Source organism: Ursus americanus, chromosome 21 (genome assembly GCF_024610735.1).
Source record: "Ursus americanus isolate L20-20 chromosome 21, mUrsAme1.1.p, whole genome shotgun sequence".
Lineage (NCBI taxonomy): Eukaryota > Metazoa > Chordata > Mammalia > Carnivora > Ursidae > Ursus > Ursus americanus.
The window spans coordinates 47,959,002-47,983,138 of record NC_142147.1 but is presented as its reverse complement, the minus strand read 5'-3'; the positions used below and the strand labels follow the sequence as shown (position 1 = coordinate 47,983,138).

The 24,137-nt window shown below is 54.2% G+C and overlaps 1 long non-coding RNA gene across 1 annotated transcript; it reads left to right on the top strand.

The window, feature by feature from the left end:
• The first annotated feature begins 17,468 nt into the window (after positions 1-17,468).
• Positions 17,469-22,727, top strand: LOC148108287 (uncharacterized). The gene is made up of 2 exons (XR_015728123.1): positions 17,469-17,736; positions 21,782-22,727. It is a non-coding gene; the product is annotated as an uncharacterized LOC148108287 (long non-coding RNA).
• Positions 22,728-24,137: the final 1,410 nt, after the last annotated feature.

Below are 24,137 nucleotides of genomic sequence, written 5' to 3'. Positions count from 1 at the left end.
CCGGCGTTTGGGAGGTATGCGGGTTTGGAGCGGGTAGAGAACGAAATTTAGGATGAAGCGTCCCTGCTGCTGGTGTTGGTAACGTCGCCTTTCCGCTTCATAATCCTACTTTTAGACAGAAAGAATGTGTGTGTGAAGAAGAATTGATGATGATGATGATGATGATGATGATAATAATAATAATAATAATAATAATAATAATAATAGATGCCGTGTATTTAACTATGACCAAATACCAGCTCCTGTACTAAGCCTTTCACCACGAGATCTGTAATCCTTAAACCAGCGTTTGAAGGTTAAGGGAGGAAAATCTTCACTTTATTAAAGAGGGAAAAAGTACTTGAAGAGGTTAAGTGAGTTGCCCAGGATCCCATGGCAAGAAATTCAAACCCAGAAGGTTAAACTCCAGAGCTCCTCCTCCCTTCCTGATTTCTGAGAACTGCCTGGTTCAGCGAAACTCCCTGAAAAACCTGGGTCTTGGGATTGTTTCAATGGTAACGGTGATATTCCGGGGAAGCTTCGAAGCCTCGCGAACCTACCTGTCCGCTCCCAGTGTGCACTGCTGTGACCCAGGCTCGGAGAAGTAGAGCTGCTTGCCTGAGGCCTCCCAGTTAGGAAACGGGGTTCAAGAGTTTAATTTGGGTATTTGGGATGCCACAGCCTCCAACTCTTAAGCAGCCACCGGGAAGGGTCCCACCTGCTGCTTCACAAATCTCAGAGATCCGGTATTTCCATCCCAATGCAGAGCCTAACCTGGCCCTGGGCACGGAGGGAGAAGTGCTTGGAGATTGTTGGAGCCCAGAGAGGGGGAGGCCCTGGCTCAGGGTCACACAGCAGGTCCGAGGCAGAGCAGGAGAGGGTGGGTGGAGCCTGATTCCCAGCAGAATCTTGATTCCCTGCTTCCATCGTGGGGAGCGGGGAGGGAGATGTGGAAGGCTAGAGGGACACAGAGGGCAACACGGGAAGGGGGGAGGTCGAGGTTTCCAGACAAGAGCCCAGCCTCCAGCCTACCCTCCACCTCTTTCCCCCACGCCCCCTCTGTCTGCCACCAGTCTAGAAGTGGGGACAGGGACTAGGAATGACACAGCAACCACCAGCAGGCAGTGACTCGGCCCAGCAGCAGACAGGGAGTGACCCCTCGTTCCCTGTCCTGTCCAAGCCCCTCATCTCTCCCACAGAATAAAGGAGGCACACGGGAAACACCCTGGCGGCCCAAAGACCTTCACACCCTGACACAGGTGGCCCATGTGTCCTCACAGCCACTGGCACATACTCACAGGCTCATGTGGGCATTCACCCCCGACCGGCAACACCCCCCCCACACACGTTGAAACACACACTGTCATGCGGTCCCCAACACACCTGAACCGCATTCCCACAATTATAACAAGGGCTAATTCTTCCTGAGCACTCATATTAATTTCCTTCCTTCTCACAACACTCCTATGAGGTAGGAACCGTCGTTCGACCTGCAAGGAAATGGAGGCCCAGAAAGGTGAAGTCACTTTCCTAGAGTCACACAAAGAGCGGCAAAGCTGGGATAAGAACGCAGCACGTCAACCCCAGAGCCCATGCTTCTATTTTATTTATTTATTTATTTTCTCAGATTTTTTTTTTATTTTAAAGATCTTTATTTATTTATTTGACATTGAGACAGCCAGCGAGAGAGGGAACACAAGCAGGGGGAGTGGGAGAGGAAGAAGCAGGCTCCCAGCAGAAGAGCCTGACGTGGGGCTCGATCCCATAACGCCGGGATCACGCCCTGAGCCGAAGGCAGACGCCCAACGACTGAGCCACCCAGGCGCCCCTCTCATATTTTTTTTTAAAGATTTTATTTATTTATTTGACAGAGAGAGACAGCCAGCGAGAGAGGGAACACAAGGAGGGGGAGTGGGAGAGGAAGAAGCAGGCTCCCAGCAGAAGAGCCTGACGTGGGGCTCGATCCCATAACGCCGGGATCACGCCCTGAGCCAAAGGCAGACGCTCAACGGCTGTGCCACCCAGGCGCCCCCAAGATTTTTTTTTTTATAAGTCATCTCTACACCCAGTGTGGGGCTCGAACTTACAACCCCGAGATTAAGAGTCATATGCTCCACCTTCTGAGCCGGCCAAGCATCCAGAGCCTGTGCTTTTAATTATTTAATGAGTTACGTACATCAATATATTCACGTGCAGGTGGTCACATTCATGCAGACACTGGGCATTTATGCCCTTGACAGGCAGACCCTGAATCTAGGGGGCCTGGGCTTACATTTTGGTCCCAGCACTTATCCTTGGGTGACCTTGAGTCAGTGATGTCTGGAGCTTCCGTTTCCTCACCTGGGAAAGGAGGACAGGAGTAGTGCTCAGCTCATGGGGCTGGTGGGGGATTGCATGAGGTGAGTATCAGGAAATCTGGAATATGCCTGGCACGTTGTAGGATTTTGTTTTGTTATTAAAACAGAGCCACCCGGACCTTTGCCGATATAGACCCTCACAGAGATGTCAGCCAGAAGGAGAGATACACAAGGTCCCATTCTAACCCTCCTGAGCCACGGAAACTTTTGTTTTCATTGTCTTTTTCCTCCATAAAGACATCTTTGAAAATATATTTTATGTGGCACCTGGGTGGCTAAGTTCGTTGGGGGGGTCCAACTTTGATTTTGCCTCCGTTCATGATCTCAGGGTTATGAGATCGAGTCCTACATCAGGCTCTGCGCTCAGCAGGGGTCTGCTTGAGATTCTCGCTCCCTCTCTCTCAAATAAATAAATAAATCCTTTAGAAAAATAATAAAATAGGATATTAATTATGACTGCATTGGTATAAAGACAGATAATACTGTATATTAGAACATTTTTACCTAGAAGTTCAGGGGATTTTTTTCTTCTGATTTTAAAAGAAATTACATTTTTGGTGGGCTCCTAAAAGTATCATAGGCCCTAGTACTGTGCCCTCTGTGCCTAAGAGAAAAGTTGGCCCTGGTGACCACACACACACACACACACAGTCTCACTCAAACACACGCACAGATAGGCACACCGAACACACAGAGCATGAGGTGGGCAAGGCAAGTCTTTCTTCATGGCGCTCAATCCCAGGGAGCTTCCAGGAGGAGGAGGGCTGGAATGTGGGGGAGAGGGCAAGACCTCCCCCTCTCTGGCTCCAGAGGGCTTGGCTCTGCATGGGGAGGAGGCAGGGGGAGTCCTCAGCCTTCTGCCCCCACAGGTGGGGGGTGGGGTGGCAGTGCCAGCCCCCCTTGCTCAGAGCATCCTGTAAACAGCCATGGGGCCAGCTCTGCCAAAGGCGGGCCTCAGCCCATCTTCCATCCTTCCTTGGGCAAAACTCATGCTACCCTGTCCCTCAGTTTCCCTATCTACAGAGCAAGAAGGCTGGATGACGGTGGGCTCTGAGAGTCCTTTCAGGCTCCAAAATTTAATAATGAAAAGGAGGAGGAGGAAAAAAGCAAATGCTTAGTAGGCTGCGTTTGGCGCTTTCACGCACGTTACCCCAGTTAATCCTCACAGCGCGCCAGCCCCCTAAGGAGGTTGTGTTATTATCCACATTGTGCAGAAAAGAAACTAAAGGCGGTTAAGGCTTCTTAGTTGTTTGTGTGATCGTGAATGAGCTGGGGAATCTGGTTACAGTGCAGATCCGGTGGGGCCTTTGGCATTGCCAGCAAGCCCCTGGGCGATGCTGGGGCTTCAGCCGCAAGAGGAAGGTCTGTGGGTGTTTCTGCGGAATGGAGTTGGGAGGGGGTGCATGTGCAGGTGTGTGTCCTGCTGTTGTGACTGTCAACTCCATGACTGTAGGGCTAGGCCGGTTGGTGACTTGCAGGCTCCTTGGTACCCAGCATTGAATAGTGTTACTGGCTAGCTGGGCCAGCTCCCCACTAAGCAGTCCTGGAGGCCTCCTGGAGGGGGTGTCTGTGGCATTTCAGGGAAGCCAAGTGGTCCGGACTGGGGCCTCCTAGCTTGACTTTCCTTTTTTTTTTTTTTTTTTAAGATTTTATTTATTTATTTGACACAGAGAGAGACAGACAGCGAGAGAGGGAACACAAGCAGGGGGAGTGGGAGAGGAAGAAGCAGGCTCCTAGTGGAGGAGCCTGATGTGGGGCTCAATCCCAGGACCCTGGGATCACGCCCTGAGCCAAAGGCAGATGCTTAACGACTGAGCCACCCAGGCGCCCCCCTAGCTTGACTTTCCCAGCACACTTGCACTTGGAATTCAAACTCCCCATTCACCGTGGCCCATAAGGTCAGGGATAACCTGGCCTGTGCCAAATCTCCATGTTCTAGACACCACGGTCTCCCTCCCTGTCTTCAAGTCTTTGCATGTGCTCTCTCCTCTGCCTGGAGCACTCTCCCTGTTGCTTCCTTAGCCTATAATCTCCTCCTCCAGGAAGCCCTCCCTGGGGCAGTCCCCCTCTGGGCTCTGCCTCTCTGGGTTCATCACTCTCTGGGGACTGGGGCTCTTTCCCCCACTGGGCTGTACTGTTACTGAGGCCTGGGCTGGGGCTGTCCTGGTCACTGCCATGTCCCCACACAGTGCTGGGCACTCCATAGGTGCTCAGTAAACATTTGTGGACTAAGTGAATCTTCACTATTCACTCGTTGGTGCATTCAAACTCTGACAGATTGTCTCAGACAGAAGCATATCTGGGCCTCTCTGTTCCTTTGTCATCACGCTGTTGGAAGGGGGAAGATGTTCTCGACCCGCTGACAAGCGGGGAGGCTGCACGTGGGTGTCAGGGCCTGGCTGCAGGTGTCAATGAACAGTCGGCTTCCTTGTCCTTCCTGCCCGTGTCCAAGGGGGAACTGAGCTGAGCTGGTGACCGTGGGTCTTTCCAGGGGTGGGGTGGGGTGGGGTAGACACATTTTTCCGGGGTGTGAAGAAGGAGGCTTGATTTACAGAATCCAAACCGTGGAGACAGAAAGACACGCACACGAAGCAGGTGGGCAGGCGCACGCCTTTCACTTTTGTCTGCACGGATACACAGACACCGAAGTAAATGCACAATCACACACACACACAGCTAAACCCACGCTGTTGTGTGGACACATCACAGAGGTGCGCATAGAGCCAACCGCACAGATACGGACAGGTGCACTCCTTTGTCGCTCTGCACGGACACACAACTCCATACGCACAAACCGGCAGAGCCAGGCGCCCCCGCCACCGGGTAAGACCCCAGTGCTGCGGACTCACAGAATTTCTTAGATATCCACATTTGTGCCGAGATGCACCCACAGATGCACGGGCCCGTGGACTTGCTCAGAGTTGTATAAAAACCAACAGAACAAGGCACACAGATACACAGACTCACACGCCCAGCTTCCATGACTGTGTCTGCTCTCTCCTGCGCGCTCAGACCACACACACGTAGTTCCACATATGCGGGCATGCAGACCGAGCTAAGCAGAGGCCCCTCTCAGCTCCTGGCCTGTCTCCGGCCCCGGGGCCGGGGGTGCTGTGGACCCCCCTCACTGTGGGGGCTCGCTTCTCATTCACCTGTAACCCAGACCCACCCAGTGTGATGGTGTGTCACTGGCTATAATCACTCCAGGCATGGGGTGGCAGGAGCGTTCAGCGAGGTTGGAGCAAGCCAGGAGAACTTCCTGGTGGAGGTGAGTCTGAACGACCACCACCAAGTCCTGAAAAGATCTAGATAAGGAGTGAGTCCCTGAAAGCACTCTCTCCCGACGGACATGTAAGACCAAAGAAGGGGAAGCAGGAGAGACGGTGGGAAGCTAAGAGGGAGGACCAGACCAAGGTGTTGAGGATGACTCTTTTGGAGACCTTTCCGGCTGGACTTAGGATGAAAATAATCTGAGTAGTATTAATAATATGGCAGCAGTCACTTAAGAAAACTGACCATGTGACAGGTGCTACGTTATACAGAACTACTCTATCTTCTATATTCTTTTTTTTTTTTTTTAAGTAAGCTCCACACCCAGTGTGGGGCTGGAACTCACGACCCCAAGATCAAGAGTCACATGCTCCACTGAAGGACCCTACCAGGCCCCCCTAGGACCACTGTATTTTCTTGTTTAACTCTTCCAGTAACACTCTAGGGAGGGCACTCGCTGTGTGACCCTGGGCAAGTAACTTAACTTCTCTGAGCCTCAATGTCCTCATCTATAAAGTGGGGATAACAAGGGCACCTCCCTCCTAGCGTTGTTTTGGGGAGTAAATGAGTTTATATGCAAAATGCTGAGAGCAGTGCCTGGCAGAAAGTATGCGCCCCCGCGAGTGTAGGCGCCTCCGGGAGAGCAGAATTATTATCCCCATTCCCCAGATACGGAAAGCAAGGCCCGGAGCCCTTAGGGAACTTGCCCAACTTGCAGGCTTGTGTGGAGTGAGGCCCAGGCGCCTGCCCAGGCAGGAAGGCTCCGCAGTCCCGGGGTGGATGGCGGCAGGGGCCTCCCCACCGGGGGTTCCGAGTGTGCGTGCCTGCAGGTGTGGGTGTGTCCGCGTGCGAGAGTGCTTGCGTGAGCGCATTGTATGGCGACTCCATTGTTCCCTGACCCGTGGTTCTCTGCGCAATCAGCCTGGCCCACCCCACCCCAGCAGGTCATCGAGCCACTGCCCACAAGCCACAGCCTCCCCGGCACACCCACACGGGCTTCCTCCTCCAGCTCCGGGGCCTCCCCGCCGCTCTGGGCCCCACGCTCTCCCTCCTGCACCTCGAGGACGCCTGCGGCCCCGGTGGTCTCCGCCGGTAGCCGCCCGGTCCCTGACTCAGGCCCCGTGCCCCCTCACTGACCCCCAGGCGGCCTGCCGGCCCCCGCAGCCAGACGGCCACGCGGGGGTGTCTCGTGGGGGTCACAGCGGGCCACGTGCCCGCGCCCGCGGTGGCTGAATTCCGCCTGTGATTCAGCCCGCTTGTCTGGGCGGCCGGGGGGTGCCCTGGCTGGGTGATGTCAGCGGCCAGGTATGCGGCCCGGGGTTTCTCTGAGGTGACTCAGGCGCCTGAGCTACCCTTTCCCTCCTGCAGTAGACACTCTGGGCAGCTGTCCAGGGCGGGCAGCGGGCCGGCCCGCCTGACACTCCCTTCCCGGCCCCTTCCACGCCCTCCGCAGCCCTGAGCTGTGGGAACAGCAGGGGGGGGGGTAGCACTCCGCAGGGACTGGAGGCTCAGGGCCCGCTCCAGCCCTGCCAGCCCACCGGGCCTTCCCTAACTCCCCCCAAGACCTAGACTCCGGTTGTTGTGGGGTGAAATTCATTCACTCATGTTATTCATTCAATCAGCCGTTCAAACACATCTACTCAGCGGGTCTCCTGTGTCAGGCACTGTAGACACTGGGGACACAGCTGGGAACAAGACAGACAGAAATCTGTCACAAAGCCCCTAGCGGGGGTCTACACACTGTACCTTATGATGAGTGCTAGTGTTACCCCCTCCCCAAATTCCATTCCCCCAGCCTGCAAGACTCAGGCTGGTTTCTCCTCCTCCAGGCAGCCCTCCAGACTGTTCCAGCTTCTTTTAATCCTTAGCCCCTAACAGCCTTTGGAAGAAGTCCTTTCTGGAATCTGACCGTCCACCAGCCTGCCTCAGTAGATGCTTTTTCTTCTCAACTGTGTGCGTGCCTGGTCCCCTTGAAGGATTTGCTCCTCTACTCCTCCCACCCCCAAGCTCCACCCCTCCTCGGCCTTCCCCAGAACCTGAGCTTGGCAGTGACAATGTGACTGGGCCTTGTAGAGCCCGACCAGAGCTGAGATGTTCGGACTCAGCTTCATTTAGCCACAGTCACTTCTGGACGAGGTCTGTCATCACGCCCATTTTACAGGAAGGAAACTGAGACTCAGAAGTATTTTGGTACCCACTAGCTCAGGACCACACAGCTAACACCTGAGTCTGTAACTTGAATTCTGCATCCAGGGCCACACGAAGAAGAAGTAATAATACTGCTGACAATCAAAAGTGAGATTTGGGTAAATGTTTATTTTGTGCCCGGCACTTTTTAAATGCTCTCTAGATGAACTCATTTACTCCCCACAAGAGTCCCATGAGTGGGCCGGTTATTATCCCCATTTGACAGATGAGAAAACTGAGGTATGCAGAGGTCCTAACGCTAAAACAGAGACAACCACGCAGGTCAAGTCCATAAATATTGACGGAGGCCCTCCTATGCGTCACACAGTGTGGTGGGTGCTGCAAATTAGAGCTGCACAGCCAAACGCAGTGCCCCCTCCTGTGATCCGAACCACACACAGGAGACCACCACCCAGAAGCACTGGACTACCCACACAGTTACACTGATGTGTGCACTTGACAGGGACACACACGACTCATTGATTCATTTACTCAACAAATAATTACGAGTACCTACTGTGTGTAAGGCAGTGCTGGGGACCCAGCAGTGACCACAACAGCTCTGGGCCCTGCTGTCATGGGGCACACAGTGCAGTGGGGGAGACAGATGGTAGACAAACAAAGGCATTGCTAGAAATTGTGATAAATGCTGTAGAGAGAACTCTAGAGATAATCTACTCACAAAAACAAGGACCTGCATCCAGTTACATGCAGATGACACATACGAGACCCAGAACGACACACACACAAGAAACCAGAAATGCAAACCAGAGCAAAACCATACACATGCACAGGTACTCACAAACTTACTGTTTCACATATGACCACATGCAGAGACACAACTACACAAACACACCCACAGCTACAGTTAGCAGGGCTCCAAATACCTATATAACCAGGTACGCAAATGCAAGCTGGGGAAACTCTCAGTCCGGTAGTTAGTTGCTCTCACACACAAAGGAAGCCCTCATGATCGTGCTTTCACACAGGAAATACCCGACGTACACATTGTCACTGGCCGAGTCATGCACCTCCAGTCACATCCATTCACGCTGTCACACACCCAATTTCTTCTCTCTGCTTGGAGATTCGCCCCAGCCCTGGTCACATGAAGCTACTTGGATGGGGGGTGTTGGGGGGGTGAGTTGGGATGAGTTATTAGACTCTCCCAGCTGTGGACAGCATCGCGGACACAGGATGGAAGGACCGCGGGGCTGCCTGTCCGATGAAAGAGGCTCAAGGACAGGCAAGAGAACAGAACCCGAGAGGGGAGCGGGGAAAGGAACGGGAGGGAGCTCTGGCTGTGGCTCCAACTGTGTGTGCGGGTACAGGCTCGTCTCCACTGGTTGGGACCTCCATAACAACAATGCACCCAGAAACGCGGGAGTCTGAGGCAAAAGCTTGTGTCTATTTTGGTTGTTATTGTTTGGGGGAATATGAGACAGCCACGGCGCAGGAGACGCTGGACAAACAGACATGCCGGGGAGGAGGGGGCCCAGACGAACAGATACCCGAGCGGAGGCGGTCCCGGGTCAGACAGGAGGAGCGGGCGACAAGTAGACGGCGGCTGTCTAAAGGGAAACCGGCAATTTGGGGACCCGGTTCTCCCCCGCTCCCATCACCGCAGCCCCCCCCCCCCCCCCCGGGCTCCCGGTCGGCGCGTCTGTCCGCCCGGGCCCGTCCTGGTTGCGCCCTGTGCGGCCGCGCAGCCCGGCCGGGACAAACAGCCTTCACGTTGCTAGGCGACGGCGTTCCACAGCCCGTCGCGTCACCGCGTCTGCGCGGGCGGGAGGGGGGGCACGCGGAGACGGCGGCCGCGTCGTTTGTTGACGTTGCCTGGCAACCACGTTGGTGCTGCTGGGCAACGCCGGCCGACTGTTCGCTCTCTTAAAGGGGCAGGAACATTTTACAGGCGCAGACTCGGCGGCGAGAAGGAGGCGCTGCAAGGAGAGGAGAGGGTCCCTCCCCAGGCGTCGGGGAGGTGGAGGGGATTGGAGGCCGGGTTAGAACCTCCCGAGCAGAGAAAAACTATGAGGCGGGAGCTCCGAACTAAAGTATTTGAGATATTAGTGTTAGATGTTAGACTATGCACGTGTGCATAGGCGCACTGTGAGCACGTCCGAGGGGACGGGTGGCATCGATAACCGGCCAGAACGACCTGGGTTCAAATACTCGCTCTGTGACCTTGGCCTGTGACTTCCTTTCTCTGAGCCTCTTTCCTTCCTGAAATGGAGGTGATAACATCACTCACCTCCAGAACTGAGACTCTGTGAAGTCCTGTTAAGCACTTAGTACATAGTAAGTGCTCCGTACATAACGGTTACAATGATGTTATTTAATAACTGGGGTCTGTCCCTACCTCACTCGGTTTTGGAATAAATGAGATGGTGTTTGTTAAGTACTCCCTGCAGCACCGTGCACTCAATACATGGGGGGGGGGGCATTGTCCTATTACTAGTGTTTGTATTTCTCCTCATGTGGAAAGAAGCACAAGAGGGCATCGAGAGTCATTGTCTTTCTCTGGTGCCCTGGGATGCAAAGGCTATGGAATCAGGCAGATATGGTTGAGATTCCTGTCCTGCCGGATCCTGTGTGTGTGACCCAGAGCAAGTGTCTCGCTCCCCTCTGGCCCTCTACTTCCTCCTCAGTGAAACGCGTGATCGCTCACATCTCACAGAGTCACTTCCAGATAATGGTCCTGGGTGAGGGGGTCCCCTCTTGTTGGGTGTGTCGGGTCAGTGCCCCATGTCTGCAGCATGACTCACAGGGCTATGTTATGTAAAGCTCCTAGATTCTGCACAGAGGGCAGGTTATATAAATGCATTTAACGTGCATCCTACATACCGGGCCTGGGGAGGAGACCTGGCTTGGTAAGCTTGCAATTGCCAAACCATGGCCCAGGCTGCTTCTAGGAAGTAGGGCCTATAAGACGTGGGCCATGTGTATACTGTCTCATTGAAAAGAAAAGCTTCCCCTCTTGGGGTATCTCTAGCCCCCTGAATGGCTGTCTTAGTTCCTGCCTCTTCATGTGTATCTTTCTCTGCGTCTTTCTGACCATTATCTCTCTGTCTCTGTCTCACTATCTCTGTGCATCTCTGTCACTGTCTCTATTCCCCCTAAGTCCCTTTCTGGGTCTCTGTCTACCCCTGGTACTCCCTCTTTTCCTGAGTCTCTATATCCTGAGTCTCTATTCCTTTCTGGGTCTCTCTCTCTCTCTCTCTGATTCTTTTTTTTTTTTTTTTTTTTTGACTCCCAAACTTGTTCCCAAGGGGATTCCACGGATTCTGGACAGCACGGAGCCCCTCACAGCGGACTGCTGTGTGACCTTGGGTTGGGGCCTCTGGTCTCTGAACCTTTGCTATGCCCTGGGTGCAAAATTAGGTGGAGAAACTAAGCAGGCCAACAGGGGTCCCAGTCACCAAGGGAACTTTTTAAAGGTGGCCCTCTCCAGTCCCACACCCAGAGGCTGTGGGTCAGAGTCTCAGAAAGAGGTGGCAGGGATTATAACCTGTGAGATCCTCCCTGGATGCTTCTGATCAGCTAGCCAGAACTGCTGACCCAGGGCCTCCGACATACCTGTCCCAGCGCCAGGTTCTGACGCCACGTACTAGGAGAGGTTCTATGGAGACACGTGGCCAGGGACTAGAGAGATTTCCACTGCAGGTAGAGGGTCCTGAGGGTGGCGATTTGAATGACAAAGACGGAGTGGGGGTGAGGGTGGGGTCAGAGAGAGACAGAAACAACAAGACAGAGACCAGAAGAGAGAGAAACAGGATAGAGTTCAAAGGAGAGGAGGAAAGATAGGGGAACATAGAGACACAGCCAGGGACAGAAATTCGATGTTTTGGGCACACTGCCCGAAAATGTAGCTCCTCGGTGGAGGGCCACGTCCCCGTCTGCGTGCGAGTGTGGGACCGTTCAGCAGGTTGCTGCAGGCAGCGCTGGGGTGTGCCAGGGCCAAGCGCTGGGATTAAGTGTGGGACGCAGATGCCGGGATGGGAGGTGCTGGGTGCACCCTCTCTGCGTGTACCTGCCTGCCTCCAAGCAAGTGTCCTGGGCCAGCATGGGTGACTGGCTGACAACCCAAACACCACTTGGGCAGCATTCTTCCTGGGTCATCGCTTTCAAGCCCACCGGGTACGGCCAAGGAGGATCTTGCTCCCGGGGTCCTGGGGCTCACATGGAGAAGTTAGAGTGTAGCTCCAGGCACCGAAGGTGTTGTGAATTTGACAACAGTACCATCTTTGGAGCCTGATCTCGTTGTGAGTCGTGAGGCAAGCTGAGTGACCTCCTCGGGGCTCAGTTTCTGCATCTGTGAAACGGGGTGATAACGATTCCTATGGAGAGGTTGTGAACACCCACTAACACTATGGTAACTACTGCCATCTACTGAGGGCTTGCTGTGAACGTGCCTGGCAGCAAATTCTGCAGCTCCAAGTTCAAACACCTCCAGAATCGGATCCCCACGACCCCTAGTCCAAGTCACCACCTCCTGTTACCTCGACCATGGCCTGGGGCTCCTCGCTGGTCTCCCTGCTTCCTCCCTTGCCTCCCAAAGTCTTCTCCACATACGGACCTGGGGATGCTGTTGAAACCAAAGTCATTCATGCCCCTCTTCTTGCTCAAAACCCTCCCATGGCTCCTGACTCACTCTGGGTCAAAGTCAAAGGCCTCACCATGGCCCATAAACCCCTGCACAATCTGACCTTACTCCCTCTCCCTGTCTCTGCCACCCCCCTCCCCTTGTTCTCTCTGCTCCAGCCACACACTGGCCTCCCTGTTCCTGTAACACACCAGAAATGTTCCCACCTAAAGGCCTTTGCACTTGCTGCCCCCGGGGACTGCGATCGTCTTAGCCGGATGCTAAGACGAATGCGTGCATGGCATCAGCTTCACCCGCCTCTGGTCTTTGCTCAAACATCACCTTCTCCTGCAGGCCTTCCCGGACTACCCTATTTAAAATGGCAATTCAGCCCTGCCTTTCTCCGCACTTCCCCAGCGCTCAGTACTTTCCAGGGCGCTGAATACTTCGCTTATTTACGCTTCTGTACTGTTCACCACCTCCCTCCCCACCCCCAAAGCGAGAGCTCCTGGGAGGACCGAGATCTTTATCTCCTTCACTGTCGGAAGACCCAGCACTTACAGCTGCACCCGGCACATAGTAGGTGCTCACACACAGCTGTTGCATGAATGAACGATGGATGGTATGAGCCAGAACCGCGCTACGAGCTCTAAGTCGGTGAATTAACTGAGCGGCGCCACAGCCCTGTAGACTAAGTGCTACCCATTTTACGGACGCGGAAACTGAGAATCGGCGAGGGGCAGTCCCTGTGACAGAAGTGCAAAGGCCCTGAGATCAGAGGTTGATTATCCTGCCCTCAGAGGCGTCCCTGCGGGCCTGGGGTTGTCTGTGTTCATCTGGCTATCTCTGTGTTTACTTGGGGGCCGGTCCTTGCTCGCCGTGTCTCCTGGTCTCTCTTCATCACTGAGTCCCAGACCTCCCCCGTGGCTTCGGCCTCCACGAATTTCTCCGAGCTTCTTGCTCGGGGCCCCCCCGAATCTCCAGGTCCTAGTTGCTGGCTGTGTGTCTCCGGGTCTCCTGCGCCCTGCAGGCCTCTGGGGGCGAGGGCCCCGGGCTCCAGTCCTGGCCCCGCCGCCTTGCCGCCACCCAGCTCTGGCGCGGCAGGGCTCGCTCGGGCCGCCCCGGGGCGGGCGGGGCCTGTTGCCCGGAGACCAATGTTTTGCCGCCGCAAACTGGGTCTCTGGGCCACCGCGGGGGGGCGGCCTGGGAACCCGCGCGGGGCGTGGGAGCCGGCCGGGGAGGGGCGCGGGCCGGCCCGGCCTGGGGGCGGGGAGCGGCCGCTGTAGGGAGAGAGGGGGTTGGGGGGGATGCGATTGGGGGTGGGGGGGGGATGAGGTTGGGATATCCGGGCAGTTTCGAGAATACAAGAGGGGACTGGGGACTGAGATTAGGGACAAGAAAGGATTAGGGGTCAGTTCGAGGGTCGCGGAAGGGGGGTTTTGGGGAAGACTGAGATCATGGGGCAAGCTTGGGGGGGGTAAGGGAGGAGATTGGGAGGGCGGGGTAGGAAGGTGGAGGAGGAGTTTGAGGGAGCCGGAAGAGGAGCCCCGGGATGGGTGAATGAAGGCAGGCATGGGAATCTGGAAGTTTCGAGAATCACAGTGGCCGAGTGAGGGCCGGGAGCTGGGGGGAGGCTGAGTGCAGGTGGGTTGGGCAAAAATCTGAGTTATAGGGGGACAAGAATTGAGGATAGAGAGAGTTTGGGGGGAGTTAAGGATCCCCGAGAAGAAGGAGGAGGATGAAGGGGGCCGGAAACAAGGGTGAATCAGAGGAGGGGGCACCCCTGCCACTTCGGGCTCCTGGCGGGAGGGGCACTCCCCGCCCATTGTCCCCGGACCGGTCAGGACGTCCGGCAACATCCCTGGGGACGCGACGTCGGGTTGTGTAACACCGCCAGGCCCGGGGGAGGGGCCGGAGTCGACTCCCGGTTCCTCTCCACGCCCCATCCCAAGGGAGGGACAAGGGTCGGGATCCCCTAGCGGCTTGTGACATCACAAGTGGGCGGAGTCCACCAGAGGCGCGAACACGTTTTCTTGGTGGTCCCTCTGCCCCACTGAAGAAGCAAGGTCTGGCATCCGAGACCCGCGGTGGGGAGGGGTATCGCTACGGACGTCTTTGGCTGAGGGGCCCTGATGGCCACAGCTTTTAGGCAGGAGGGTAAACTGAGTCCCAGAGAACGCTGACCCCTTTCATCTGATTCCATCATTCAATAAAGATGTATTGAGAGGGCAGTGTCCCAGTTACCGTCCTAGGTGACAGGGACACACAGCGAAAAAAACATCGGCCCCTGATCCCAGCAGTCTTGGGCTGACATGTGATTCTGAGCCCAGACCAATTCCACCCTAGACACAGCTCAAAAGGATGGATCCTCACATCCAACCGCTGGTTGGAGAAGGTTCCCTAGTGCAAGGGGCAGAATGCATCTCTCAGGTCCTGAGTCCCTGGTCTTTGCAGGACTGCCTCCCTGTCGCCCCCACCCCCACCCCATGGCCTGTCACTTCCTCCCATCCTCATCCCCCCCACAGGGCATGACTAGAGATGCTGGTTGTAACAGGCAGTTGGCGAATCACTCAGACGTCATAACAGCCCGCTGTGCTATCACTGTGTCCCTGAAACGTCATCAAGCAGCCCCAGTCTCCTATAAACACCTCTGGGGTCCTGCGGGCCTGTGGAGGGGGTTCGACCCTGCTGCCAGTGGTAACTCAGCCACCTCCCCCCAAGGAAGTGATTTCATTCCATCCAAACTCTTCAGTCAGAAGGCTCTGGAAGCCACCTTTCTGGCTACTCTCACTCCTCCTCCAGGCAGCCTTCCTTGAACTCTCCACTGTGCTCTCTCTCCCCTCGCCCCTCCCCTTTGCCATTTCTGTTCTTGGGGCTGTAGACTCTGGCCTTATGGACCTTCCCTCTCTAACCTCACCAGTTCCCATGCCTTCAATTTTGAAAAGCTGTCAGAGCCAGGCAGGTGAAAGGACTTCCATGTACCTCTCCAGGCCTCAGTTTTCACTTCTCTAGGATGGGCATAGCACTGGTGCCTGGCGCACACACTGAGGGGTGATTTGAGCAAGGGCACTCCTGGGCTGGGTTTAGCACAGGCCAGGAAGGACACGATGAGAGCTCTTCGAATCCTATTGGCCAATGTACACAAGAAATAGCTAACAGTGGGAAGTGGGGATCAGAGGGAGGAGGAAAACCAAGGTATAACCTTGGTTTTGCCAATACGTTTTCCAAAAATTTAAAAAAAAAAAACTTATTATTTAAAATTTACCATCTCTGGATTGATTTTGGAACTTATCTGGGTACCTCCACCCATACCTGCTCCTTCCTCCTCCTAGGCCTCATCTCAGGGGGGACCCCACCACCCACCCTGACACCTGGGCAGGGACCTGGGCCTCATCCCAGGGGCTCCCCTCCCTCCACAGTCTCTTGGCCACTAAGTCTGGTCCTTCCTGCCTGTCTCTCATATCTGCCCTGTCCTCCTCCTCCCCTCCTCAGCCTACATCCACAAGTCTGGAAAGATCTGACTAAAGCATAAATCTGTCCTTGTCTCTCCCCTGCTTAGAACCTGCCATGACTCCCCAGTGCTCTTGGGGGTAGTCCAGTCTCCTCAGCATGGCCCACAGGACCCAGTTTGGTCTGGTCCTTGCAGACTTTTCCAGCTTCTTAATTCCTTGATCCCAAATACATGATTCTTCATGCCTTAAAGACCTTCCAGTTCAATCCCTTTGCCTGGTGGTGAGATCCCCCAGCCATCCAGACAACAAATTGAGCAGGCGGCTGGCTAAAGCTTGGTGTCCTCTAGGGACAGGGACCTTACCACCACTTGAGGCCTTCCATCTACAGCCAAGCATTTCTGCCTGAACCAACATCTGTCTACTACACCCTGCTTTCCGGGGCCACACAGGACAGGCCGTCCCTCTGTGCTGTGATGTTTCAGAGACTAGAAGATGCAGTTGTTGCCTTTGAACCTTTGGAAAATGCAGTGTAAGATTCCTTGAGGCTGATTCTTGGACTAAGCACTGAGAGTCACAGGATATCAGAATAGGAAGGTGCCTTAGAGGATTCAAGTGCAAAGGGGACACATAGGCCCAGAGAAAGCAGGGTTCTGGCTGTTCCACGGCCTGTCCCCAGGCCTGGAGCTGTTGCGTCCAATCACTGACTTGCAAAGGAGGAAAGAACTATAGTGGATTTAGGATTGGGAACAAAAGAGTGAGTGCTGGGCTGGGCCCTGACTCTGACGATGCAGAGACCCCAATATTGGTGACGGAAGACCTGTGTCTTGGCCCCAACCTGAATCCTAACGCTGGGCATGGGGTGAGAAAATGGACACAGACCCAGACCTAAACCTACCGGGTCCACTGTAGAAACAAACCAATAAGTCAAAGAGCCTCACCCCCAGCCCTCAGCTTGTCTGACTTCCTGTGATCTCCCCATCCCCACCCCACCCCGCGACCCACCCCTGCCCGTCAGAAGTTGGGCTGAGAACTGGGGAGGAGGGCAGAGGCAGATTCAGAAAGGCAAGAGATCGGTGCTGTGGCTGGGGGAGAATAGGGCCAGGGCTCCGGGATGGGGAGGTTGAGGGCTGGCGATGAATGCCCGTTGGGGACATGGTGGTCTCGGGGCAGGGTTTGGGAGAGGGAAGGGGAGAGGAGGGCCAGTGGTCAGGGATGAAAGATGGAGGGGAAGCTGAGGGTGGACGGGGACAGGAGATGGGCAACGCGGGAGGCAGCGGGCAGAGGGGAGGGTGAAGCCAGGCTGGGGACCGGCTGGGGGCAGCGCGGTGGCCAGGGCGGGGGGTGGGTACCGGCCGGGACTGCGCGGCGAGGCCCCGCGGAGCCCGGCACCATCCTCCGCCCCCCGCTGCCTCCCCTTCCGCTCCCCGGAAGCGCTGAGTCGTCCTGCCTTATCTGGGGGCCGCTATTTCGGGCTCGGCTCCGAGCGCGGCGACTATTTTTAGCGGCGCTCGGGTAAAAATGGACGCGGCGCCGCGCGGGTTCCCGAGCCGTGCGCGCCCCCTCGCGAGAACTGGGGGCCGGGGGCGCGCGCCTGAGTCACCTCCCTCCCGCCCGCCCCCCTGTGCTGCGAGCGCGGCCAGCCGGCCCCGGACGCCGCGCATCCGCTCGAGCCTCCTGGGTTCCGCTCGCCCGGGCTCAGAACATTCCAGGAACGTCGGGACGCTTCCACCGGGACTCGGGAGGCCACTGGCGGGCTTTGGGCAGAGGCGCCGCGCCCCCTGGCGGCCCCTGCTGGAATCGCAGGCAGGAGCTGGGCCAAGGGTCCCCCCTGCCCGCGGACCCATTTTATAAATGGGGAAACTGAGGCCGGAGAGGACCCGGGTTGGGGCCTTGAAGCATGAATTGCGAGGTACGATCCCTCTGCTTCAGCCTGGATACCTCTCTCTCTCTCTCTTTTTAAGATTTATTTATTTGAGAGAGCGAGAGAGCCCGCGAGCACCAGAGGGGGGAGGGGCAGAGGGAGAAACAGACTTCCCACTAAGCAGGGAGCCCCATGCGGAGCTAGATGCTGGGACTCCAGGATCATGACCTGAGCCAAAGGCAGTTGCTTAACCAACTGAGGCACCCAGGCGCCCTGGATAGCTCTCTTAGTGGAGAACTCACTACCTCTCAGAAGTGGTATTTATCTCGTCATTCCAGGAATGTTTATCAAGGGTCCGCGGAATGCCAGCCACTGTGGCGGACGACCTGGACAGAGCAGTGAACAAGACAGACAGAGATTCCTGCCCTTGTGAGGCTAACGTTCTAATGGGGAGAGAGAAAGTAAATAAGATGTTTTCAGATTGTGATAAGTGCTATAAGAAAAGTAAAATGGGATGATATATTAAAATAAAGGGGGATAGGGGCGCCTTCCTGGCTCAGCTGGTGGTAGAGCATGCGACTCTTGAGCCCCACGCTGGGTATAGAGATTACTTGAATGAATGAATGAATGAATGAATGAACGAACAAATGCGGATATTTTGGCAAGAGTAGTCAGGAAAGGCCTTTTTCTGAGGAGGTGATGTGGCTACAAACTAAAGACAAGGGGCATCTAAAGCGACCTTGTGTTTTATTTTTTTTAACCATTTTTTAAAAGGTTTTATTTATTTGTCAGAGAGAAAGAACACAAGCAGGGGGAGCGGCAGGCAGAGGCAGAAGCAGGCTCCCCGCTGAGCAAGGAGCCCAATGCCAGACTCATCCCAGGACCCTGGGATCATGACCCCAGGGGGGCAGCCGCTTAACTGACTGAGCCACCCAGGTGCCCTCTCTCCAGGCCCCCAATTCATGCTTACTGCTCAGCAGGGAGTCTGCTTCTCTCTCTTTCTTCCTCTGCCCCTCCCCACCACTCGCGCTCTCTCTTTCTCTCAAATAAATAAATAAATACAAATCTTTATAAAAAGACAAAAGCCTGGAGAGAAACCAGTTGGGGCAATGGCTTGCAGAATGTAGACTACACCATCTTCCAGTGTGTGATTGTTCAACTTTAGGTCTCATCCCGTGCCTGGGAGCTCATTACCTTCCAGCATATAGGTACCGCAGGTCCTCAGCGGTGGTAATATTGATTACTATTTTAAAAATAATAGCTGCAGGGGTGCCTGGCTGGCTCCGTCGAGTGTGCGCCTCTCGATCTCAGGGTCTAACTTCCAGTCCCACGTTGGGTGTAGAGATTACTTAAAATCTTTAAAAAAAAAAAAAAGTGACATTTATTCAGCACCTAGCCTACTCTTTGCAGAAAAATCTGCTAAATGCCTCACCTGCATTATGTCACTGAATCCTCTCTCTAGACCTAGCAGATAAGGGACTATTCCCGTGCTCCATTCACAGGTGAGGACGCTGTTTCCCCACCTCCCATTTCTCTCAGCCACATGGACATCTGTAGCTTTGCCGGCCTTCTGCCTCCTGCTTGTCCTTTGGGAAACCAACCCCTTCTAAATTTCAGGGCACCTGTTTATCTCACCCCACTCTCCCTTTCTGGGGAAGGGAACATGATCCAGGCCCAGCCAACCAGAGCATTCTAGTTCTTCTGACTTCTGATGACAGTGCTTGTTTCAAGGGTGAACAGGTGGTCCAATCCAGTTTGTGAGTGAGGGAACCATTGGGCAAGAGACCTTTCTTCCCTTTGGGGTCACCAAGAGAGTGGGATGTGAGCCCTAAGCTGCTGGGGCCATCTTTACTACCTCAAGGAAAAGTCCTCCAGAGGGGGGGAAAAATCAGAGAAATACGGAAGCTAGAGACTGAACAGTGACTTCATATCGTATTTGAGCTCCTAGATCAAGCTGTGACTGAAGCTGGTATGATCCCTTGATCCTTTTTTTTTTTTTTTTAAATGCGAGACAATACATTTCGCTAAACATGTTTGCACTTGAAGCTGAGAGGCTTCTGATTAATTCACTTTCCCTCTCCAATCCCCCTCCAGGAACTGGTCCTGATACTTCCACTGTCCCTGGTCCTTGGGAATAGGTCTCTGTACTTCCTGGAGCCCTCATTTGTCACACATATACCCCGTGGAGGCATGGAATCCTTGTGTGTGTCTGGGCTCTTCCACTGATCGGGCACTCCTGTGGGGCTTTGGGTCTGCCCGTCTCTATGTCCCCAGGCGTAGACAGACATGAGAACCTGGGGACTGAGGCCGCTCTCCTGGGCCAGGCCACTTCCCACAGCCCTGGCTGGCCAGCTGCACCCTCCACCCTCTCCCACTGTCAGGATTTCAGCCCTGTGTGAGCTCTGACAGCCTCCCAGTCTCAGTCCTGCCATCTCTTCTGCACTCTAGATCCAAATGTCTGGCAGCTCTTGAATGCCTCCTCTTGGATGTCCTACAGGATTTCACCCTGACCTCTGCAGCTCCCTTCCTGTGCCTCCTCCTCCAGGGTCCCCAGCTCAGGCAGAAGCCCACTATTGACCCCGTCTCCTGGACCAGAGGCCTGGCCTCATCCTGGTTGCTTTCTTTCTATTTCCCCCCATAGGCTGTCTCTCCTCTTCATTCTGTCTTTTAAAGATTTCATTTATGTTCTGCCTCTTCTCTGTTTCTACTTGATCCCCTATCCCCACTTCATTCTGCCCTACACTCCCCCCCCCCGCCCCGTTCTCTTACCCCAGTTCTACCTGCCCTCCCATCCAGAAGGATCTTGCTAAAACACAAGCTTCTCCTGTCAGGTCTTCCTCCTGCTCCGAGCCTGCTATGGCTCCCCAGTGCTCCAGTCCCATAACCTACAAGACCCTCCGTGGCCTGAATGCTGCTGCTTCTTCATCCTCATCTTTTGCCCTCCCTTCTCCCCAACACATATTCATTCTGCCCTCAAATCATACCCAAGCTGCTTGCGTTTTCCCGAACGTGCTCCTGCATGCCACCTGAACTTGAACTTCAGTTCCTTCTTCCTGGTAGACCTTTCCCATCCTTCTCCTACTGAATTTTTCTCCATCCTTCAAGGGCTAACTCAACCATCCCCTCTGTTCGGAACTTAGCATGAATCCCTCTACCTAAGCCAGGCCCCCACCCCTAAGATAACTGGTTGGCGGAGCTCATTCTCTGCTGGGCAGTGTGCTGGGCCCTTTGCACATTCTTTTTTTTTTTTTTTTTTTTAAGATTTTATTTATTTATTTATTAGAGAGAGCACAAGCAGGGGGAGCGGCAGGCTCTCTGATGAGCAGGGAGCCCGATGCGGGGCTCAATCCCAGGACCCTGAGATCACTACCTCAGCTGAACGCAGACACTTAACCCACTGAGCCACCCAGGCTCCCCTCCTTTGCACATTCTGCCTCATGGAGTTTCCCCCAATAACCGTCAGGGCCAGGAACAAACACTCCCAGCTCTGGATGAAGGAATTGAGGCCCAGTGAGGACAAATGATTTACCAAAGGAATCACAGCCAGGGAAGGGGCAGAGTCAGGACTTGAACTCTCGACCTTGAGGCAGGCTGGCTTGTCCAGTTACGCTGAGTATTTATCTCAGCTTCGTAAGTGTTTATTTTATAGCATTCTCAGTAGAGGCACACGTTTATGTAATTTATTAATAAAAAATAAACTCTGTATACAGAGTGGCCACAAAATCCTCTCAGTCTGGGCCTGGTGGCAGCAAGGATTTCAGAACATCCTTTAGAGGCCACGTTTGGACACGAGTCCCAGCCACTCTACTTGAATGTGGTTCTGGCGTGGATTGTTCTAGTAGATCACAAGAAATCCTGAGGTTCAGTGGCCCCAGATGGAGAACGTGCCGAGGGCAAATTCCAGGGACCAGAGCTGCCCATGAAAAAATACAACGCAAGCCACGTGCTTAAGTGAGAATGTTCTAGTAGCCACCCTAAGAAAAAGTAAAAAGAAACAGGCAAAAATAATTCTGTTTGTATATATTATTTAACCAGAAATATGCAAAACGTTATATCAACGTGTACTCAATGTCCGTTTTATTTTTTTTAATAGTCTCTACACCCAGCACGGGGCGTGAACTCACAACCCCAAGATCAAGAGTCACATGTCCTTCCGAATGAGCCAGCCAGGCTCCCCTCAACATCAGCAGTTTTTAATGAGATGTTTTACATGTTTTTTGTTGCACTACGTCTTCGAATTCCAGTGTGGATTTCATACTCATGGCGCATCTTGTTTTGGACCAAACAAGTTTCAAGCTCTCAAGAGTGTCACCACTCATCCAGTGGCTGCCGTATCTGACAACATGGCCGGACAGTTGCCTGACCACGGATCTAGGAGCGTGGCTTCCTCAAAGTCCAGATTTTTTTTTTTTTTTAAGATTTATTTATTTATTTCAGAGAGAGAGAAAGAGAGAGCAGCGAGAAGGGCAAAGGGAGAGGGGGAGAGAATCTCAGGCAGACTGCACTGCACGCAGAGCCCCACCCCGGGCTCGATCTCACGACTCTGAGATCATGATGGAAGCTGCAATCAAGGTCCGGCCACTTAACCCACTGAGCCACCCAGGTGCCCCCCGCAAAGTCCAGATTGAACACGTGACAGTGTGCCCCCAGGAGACAGTGTCTTGGCTTACAGTCAAGACCTTCGCCTCTAGGGTCCCCGGGTGGCTCAGTCAGTTAAGCATGTGCATTGGGCTCAGGTCATGATCTTGGGGTCCTGGGATCGAGCCCCACACCTGCTCAGTGGGGAGTCTCCTGCCTCTCTTCTGCTCATGCACTCGAACTCTTTCTCTCAAATAAATAAATAAGATCTTAAAAAAAAAGGCCCTAGACTCTGAAGCTAGACTGCGGGGTTCCAATGTTAGCTCTATAACTTCCAACCTGTAATTCCAACCTCTTGGCACCTCAGTTTATTCTTCTATAAAAGGACCTCATAGGGACTTTGTGGGGGTTAAGTGAGTTAATAGATATTAAACACTTAGAACGGAGCCTGGCCTAATTAAGTGCTGTGTATAAGTGTTGGCTTTTACTGTTGTTTGCAGTTTTTGTGTTGTTTGGAGTTTTTGTGTAAGAGAAGGTCTCTCGACCCCACGTTAACAGTCAAAGAATGGGGGCGCCTCGTGGCTCAGTTAAGCGACCGGCTCTCGGTTTCCGCTCAGGTCATGGTCTCAGGATCGTGAGATCAAGCCCCCCATGGGGCTCTGTGCTCAGCACGGAGTATACTGGTCCTTCTCCCTCTGCTCTTGCCCCTGGTCTCTCTCTCTCAAATAAAATCTTTAAAACAGTTGAAGAAGGAAAACGCCCTTCAAGACTAAGCATCCTCGGAGTGGGGGATGTCCAGGAGTACGTAGGCAGTTCACACAACCTCTAAGAGCCTTGTGTAGGATGGACTGGTCACCTGGGTCCTCACGGGAGGGTGGTCCACCGGAATTCCGTGCTGGAACGGGCGTGTGTAATCATGAGGCTCTGGACACCTCCCAGTCCAGCCTCTGCCACGTACTCCTTCCCTGTTCTCAGTGTTCTTGTTTCATCTGTGTAATGGGTTGAATGATACACCCCTCCCCTGCCCAAGATATGTCCACCTGAGCCCTGTGGATGTGGGCCGATTTGGACAAAGGGTCTCTGCAGATGTAATTAAGGGATGGCTCTCAAGATGAGATCACGTTGGATTATCCAAGCAGCCCCTCAACCCAACGGCAAGTGTCCTCACTAGAGAAAGGCAGAGGGTGATTGGACACAGATGGTAGACCAGAAGCTTTGTGAAGACAACACAGAGACCGGCGTGATCTGGCCACAAGCCCGAGGAATGCCTGGAGCCCCCAGAGGCTGAAAGAGGCAAGAAAGGATCTCCCCCCAGAACCTTTCGGGGAGCTTGGGGGGTGGGGAGTGTGGCCCTGCTGCCGACACCTGGATTTAGGATTTCCGGCCTCCAGAACGGTGAGAGAATAAATTTCTGTTGTTTTAAGCCACCAAGCGGTACCCAAGTTTGTGGTACTTTGGTAGGCAGCCACAGGAAATGAATACAGTCTATCTGGGGGCCTGTCTCTCCACTCCGAAGGCAGAATTTCTGTGGCTTTTAGATACCATCTCTTCCAACCTTCCGTCATAAGAGGAAACTGAGTCTAGGCAAGGGGGCGGAGCCAGAACCAGACCTCAGCCACCCCCCAAACCCCACGCCACCTTCCTCATTCAAGCTTCAGAGGTCCCTGTGGAAACTTGCAGGGTATTTTACCTGTTGAAAAAAATATATAGAATGCTGATTGAGGGGCGCCTGGGTGGCACAGCGGTTAAGCGTCTGCCTTCGGCTCAGGGCATGATCCCGGCGTTATGGGATCGAGCCCCACATCAGGCTCCTCCACTGTGAGCCTGCTTCTTCCTCTCCCACTCCCCCTGCTTGTGTTCCCTCTCTCGCT